Below are 6000 nucleotides of genomic sequence, written 5' to 3'. Positions count from 1 at the left end.
TTGCTACCATACGCATGCGTGGTAGATTTTTTTTTGTCGTAGTCCATGTTACGATGGACTTCAGTAATCAACTTCTATTAATATCTATCTATTAAAACATTACATTAAGAAATTTCTATTAAACACCCACACAGACGTTCCGATGCTCTTTTCAAACAGTTTTCTTCAGAGTGGATCATCGAATGGAAGATATAGTCGTATTAAACGATTACAAAATAAAGTTTGTTTATTTTCAAGTTTAAAGTGACTTTTCTTTAGTAAAAAATATATTTTTATTTTTCCCAGATTTTGGTTTATACAGATACATCCAGTTCGTCTGCGTTCTCATTTGAATCTCTTCTGATCTTTAAACCTGGTTTTTTTCTTCTGAAAAGGGCCAAAGTTCACGGTATTCTTTTAAATGATCTGCAAGAACAAAAGAATATAATAATTATTGGCTTTTAAATGACATCCTTAAAATATTTAGAAAGATTAAATGTGTCCCATACTTTTGAGTGGCTCTGTATATATGTCATAAACGTTAATAAAGATGAAAATTGGTTTGAATATTAAAATTGAAGCCGATGAGATGATACTACCAGTGAAGTTTTAATCATCGGGGGATCACAGTTAAAGAGTGTAGAAAACCAGGCGTCTCAGTATCTGAGGATCACGTGCTAAATTCCTATTTCATGGCCAGCTTTACAAAAAACGTATTTATACGTATTAAACAAGTAAATTCTCCATAGTTAATTGAAACCTGTGGAAAGTTCAGAACTTATCAAATTAATTTCTTCTAGAGATCTTCAATAACTGGGCCATTTTTTTTCTTTCTTTCTTTTTGCAAACGACTCCCTCCCCCCTGTGTCCACAGTGTCATTGCAGAATGTTCTTCATATAACGAGAGTGTCCTTCGAGGATAAGAAAGCAAGGAGGCAAAGGAAGCCTTCATGGTGATAATACCTGAGGCTATATGTGTAGGATGGAAATGTCCACCACAGTCGGATGTAGAATGAGTTGCCCAGGGGCAAAACAGGACATTAGATGCCAAAGTGGGAGCACAAACTGTTACCGTTAGTTCACTTGGATAGCAGACACCGCGAGTACTTGAAGGTGAACAACAAAAGGGCTAGAAGGACAACTTGCTACTCCTGGAAAATAACCTTCTGGTCTTCCATCCTGTTAGCGAGAGCGAGTAAATTATCTCGAGTTAAGGTACACACAAGATTTTATCAGATACAACTACCAAACTGAGAATATTGGGGTCGGAATGTGAATCTGTCACCCCCTTTAAAAAAAAAAACAAACAAAATAAAGAAATCATCTTTTTATCAATATTAAAGAAATAAGCTTAAATGGCTGACCAAAGAAGCCACGAGAGTGGCGCCACCTAACGGATAAACTAATATTGTTAAAATATCTAGCCATTAATGTGCCAGCACTGTATGAAAATGCTTTAATCGCCATGTTCGTACTACTAGCGCCACCTGGTGCCCAAATTATTAAAACCGGGCTCTGGCATTCTTTGGTTGAAGTTTCACTAGTTAGGAAATTAATTATGATAAATGAGAGCAGAGAACCAGTTTTTAGCCAATTTTTAAGAAGCTGTTTGTATAATTATCGTATATTTTTGAACAAAGGCTTCTGCTGAAGAAATTTATATTTTTGTCTCCTGGATGCGTTTCTGCATGCCAAACAGGTAGCGACCACACCTGTTAGGTGTCGATGCAAGGTCAGTAACAGAAACACAAAAATAACAACCAAAATTGTTTTGTATACTTAAGATGTAAGGAATGTTTCTTGAGTTTTATGGGCTGGTAAAGAAATTGTCCGATTACTATTAAGTAGCTTAAAATCCCAGTTTTTATTATGTTCTAAAACTTCTTTTTCTGCGACTTATTTGCATACAATCCGACTAAAATTATCTTAAAGTGTTATGTCAGCAAATAACGAAAAGAAAGAAAAAAAAAAAAATTATTCGTACTCTCTCAGGCTACGTTAAGCCTAACCTGTGGTTTCTTCGAAATGCAATGAACTTTTTAATGGTGATGTACACATTATGGGAGTGTTATGTATTGGTTCAATAAGAAATATCAATTATTATAGAAGTATTGCTGTACTTGGAATAGAAAGACGGGTTTAAAGTACCTAATTATTATTATCTTTACCCCTTAATCATTGCTAAGCACAATAGTGGAGTTATCCAGACTGGTTTTTCCCGAACCTCATTACAGTCATCTCTATTTGAAATATTTCCATTCTACCCCACCCCTTTTATTCTTCTTGGATTATACTACTTCCGGGTGGGGTCATCTAAGCAGCTAATACTAAAATTGCTTCATTATATGCGTCTTATATGAAGATATTTTTAAGGGGCTATAAATTTTGTTCTAAATGTCGGTTTGTCTGTTCTGATCAACCCCCGGTTTCTAACTCAATAACAATATGGAAAAAGCAGCTTATTCGGGGGATTCAATAGGCCTTTCTCTCGCTGATACTGCAAAGGTATGCATTTGAAGAAGGTTTTTAAACTATAGCCGAAACGTCAAATGATATTTCGAGTTACTATGCTATTTTTTTTTAATCCTTCTCAATAAATTGTGCGTTATCATAAGTGGAGTTCTTATCTGCATTCTATTTATCTTCTAAAAGCTACCGCAGATAAATTCCTTGTAACGTTAACTACATACCTTTTATATCTTCGGGTTCTCTTTTTCGTAAAGCGACAGGGAAGAAATTAAACCAGATCGTGCGCGCTCTTATTAAGAAAGTATAATCTGTACGTCTCTACTAAAGTTCCTGCTTCACATCCTCTTCATCTCAGATATCAACTACCCCCCCTCAGAAGGATACACGTGCAATTATCTAGCCAACATTAGGGATTTCTTCCTATATTGGACTGCACTAATAACATCGAAAGAAACATGAAGTCAGATACTAATCACCTTACTCCATAGCAATAACCAGTAGCGTGAGTATTCTTTCGGATTGTTTTAAAGGGGGAAGGGGATAATATCCCCCACTTGCAGTGCTCCCCTTTTAAAGTGTGTTTGTCATTGTTGGTTTTCGGTTGGGTACCATCGCCGATCGTCGATCCAACAGGATGGGAAAGAGACCCATAAAAGAGGCCACCCAGGTAGTAAGCTCGTATGTTCATCTCATCAAGACTCATTTTCTCCTTGTCATGTTCTCTGCTTCACCGATAGGTGGACTTCAGCACTTCCTACCGCACAGATAAGGGCTCTAATAGTAGAACGTGATTGATGATAATGACCTGTATAAGTATATTGTTGTCACAAAGGTACTGGTGTGACCAACAGCATGGTCTTCATTTGACGCACTACTAAAACCTTTAATTACTGCTAATTTCCCGCTTAATTTGATAGGACGTTTAGGAGTGTTGGAGCGAGCGGGGGGCCCCCCGCCAGACAATAGCTAAAAATAAAGCCGAAGGAACTCGCTCGGACCGATAATAAAATAAAGGCGAAATGCTAAGCGATGTTAGCAGACTACTAATTTTGAGCTATTACTCTCATTTTTTTTTGTGCCCTGCAGTACATATATCAGAGCAGTTATTAGTAAGCAATAATTACTGGGCTAAGCATTAAGCAATTTATAACATCCGAGTTAGGGTTAATACAATGGTTCGTTTAATGTCGAACATGTTCCGTAAAGCGACGCGACCTTTCAACTTGGATTCTGCTATCCGTGGTCTCTTCTTTCGGGTCATTGGTGTCGCCTGGCAGGAAAATATTTTTTATTTAACCCGAATACTGCGTTGAAAGGACGTCACTGTCGACTTTAGAAATATTACAAACCCTTTCTTTTTTTTTTTTTTTTTTTTTTTTAATTACGCCCGATCGAGTTGTTTTCCGAGCATGAACACTCACGAAGAATTTGTCGCTTCGTTGTTCCTATTTTTAATTGCCAATAAATGTTTCCGCTATTTATTTTTAACATTTATTAGACGATTAAAAAAAAAAAAGAAAAGTCAAATTTTTAGGGAAAAAACCCCACTAATATTGTAAAATGAATATTTACGTTTCGGATACATTCTTGAACCCTTCTTCTGGTACTTATTGTTACGAAGTAACATTAAAATCAAAATAATGTAATATACAAATGATTGTATCTTAATTATAATTCATTAATAAAATATATATTATAAATTTATATAATTTCATAATTTATATAAGACTGTTTTTTAAATATATCTAATACGGGAACGATGCATAATTAGATGCAGTTAAACTTTTTTAGTGTTGACGTTTCGATTTTTCTTTTAGTTATCTTCATCAGGGTATTAATTTCTCCTCTTCCTGTCATCAATTCAGAATTCTAGCTTCTTTATCAAAATTAAGTTACAAATCATCTCAACTATAATTCATTAAAGAAATATAGATATATATTATAAATTTATATAATTATATATCTTAATTATAATTCATTAATTTATATAAATATATATAACTGTATATAATTTTCTTAAGTTATATAAATCTTTTAAAAATTTCTAATATGGAAGGGCTCACAGTCACACGCAATCAAACTTTATTAGCATTAAAGTTTCGATTTTTCTTTTAGTTGTCTTCATCAGGGTAACGCATTAATTTCCCCATTCTTGTATCAATCTGTCATTCTTGCTTATTTATCTAAATTTTAACTAAGTTATAAATCGTCTTAATTATAATTCATTAAATAATTATAATTCATTTTTAGTGTTGATGTTTCGATTTTTCTTTTAGTTATCTTCATCAGGGTAACAGGATCAATTCAGAATTCTAACTTCTTTATCAAAAAAAAAAAAAAAAATCATCTCAATTATAATTCACTAAATTAAAGAAATATAGATATATATTATAAATTTATATAATTTTCTTAATTTATATAAGATGCCGATTTTTAAAAAATCTCTAATACGGAAATGACAAAAAATCACTTGCAATTAAACTTTATTGGTACTAATGTTTCGATTTTTCTTTTGGTTGCCTTCATCAGGGTAACAGCATCTCTCTCTCAATTCAGAATTGTTACCTATTTATAAAATTTATCTTAATTTTTCTCTATTTAACCTCATATCTTAATTATAATTCATTAATTTATATAAATATATATAACTGTATATAATTTTCTTAAGTTATATAAATCTTTTAAAAATTTCTAATATGGAAGGGCTCACAGTCACACGCAATCAAACTTTATTAGCATTAACGTTTCGATTTTCTTTTCAGTTGTCTTCATCAGGGTAACGCTATGTCATTCTTGCTTATTTATCTCAATTTTAACTAAGTTATAAATCGTCTTAATTATAATTCATTAAATTACACACATATATATATATATATATTTTTTTTTTTTTTTTTTTTTTTAATTTACATAATGTTATTTTTTTTAAAAAATCACCTTGTCGATTTTATGGGAAAAAAAATGACTCACGGAGATAAAGCAAAGATGGCGCGCAATCGCTTACAATTAAATTTTATTAATATCCAGACGTTTCGAGTTTTTTTTAGGCTGTCTTCATCAGTGCAATTTAAAATTATCGAAGTTATTTTAACGCATAAAAATCGACATTTTCGTGAAATTCTAGACGAGCAATTTTACAGAAGGTTTAAATTATCGAAATGAAATTAAAATCATTATAAATATTCATATAAATCTTTATTCTACGAATCATTCACGAGTTTTCCTGTTCCATCAGCTTCCTCTTCGGGACAAAAATAAACAAATATTTTGGATAATTTTCAGATCTTCGTTAAGCACAAACAGGATATTTGGCGATTACCAAAAAAAAGTACGTAACTTTTAACAGCGTCGGTCGTACAGCGATAAGCTACGAAGCACGGGGCTCCCGTTTAAATGGGCTCCTGTCAGATACGAGCCGTATATGACTCATTAAACATTACCACTATATTGGGCCTGTCATTAGTATTGAATATCCATAAACCACCATGTCACGAGGTGCGAAAGTTAACGATCGCTGCATCGCAAAGTGCCTCCGTGATTGAATACCGCTTGAGT

The 6000-nt window shown here is 33.0% G+C and overlaps 1 long non-coding RNA gene across 1 annotated transcript in view; it reads right to left on the bottom strand.

Moving 5' to 3' along the window:
• Nucleotides 1-281: 281 nt before the first annotated feature.
• LOC150085324 (uncharacterized) overlaps nt 282-6000 on the bottom strand; it is a 72280-nt gene continuing 66561 nt past the window's right edge. Inside the window, exon 3 of the long non-coding RNA XR_016546968.1 lies at nt 282-405. This is a non-coding gene — a long non-coding RNA (uncharacterized LOC150085324). The remainder of the gene's footprint in view (nt 406-6000) is intronic.

Source organism: Mastigoproctus giganteus, chromosome 5 (genome assembly GCF_048544385.1).
Source record: "Mastigoproctus giganteus isolate SK-2022 chromosome 5, ASM4854438v1, whole genome shotgun sequence".
Lineage (NCBI taxonomy): Eukaryota > Metazoa > Arthropoda > Arachnida > Uropygi > Thelyphonidae > Mastigoproctus > Mastigoproctus giganteus.
Note: the sequence above shows the minus strand (reverse complement) of the source record. Positions and strands in the feature narration are given on the sequence as shown.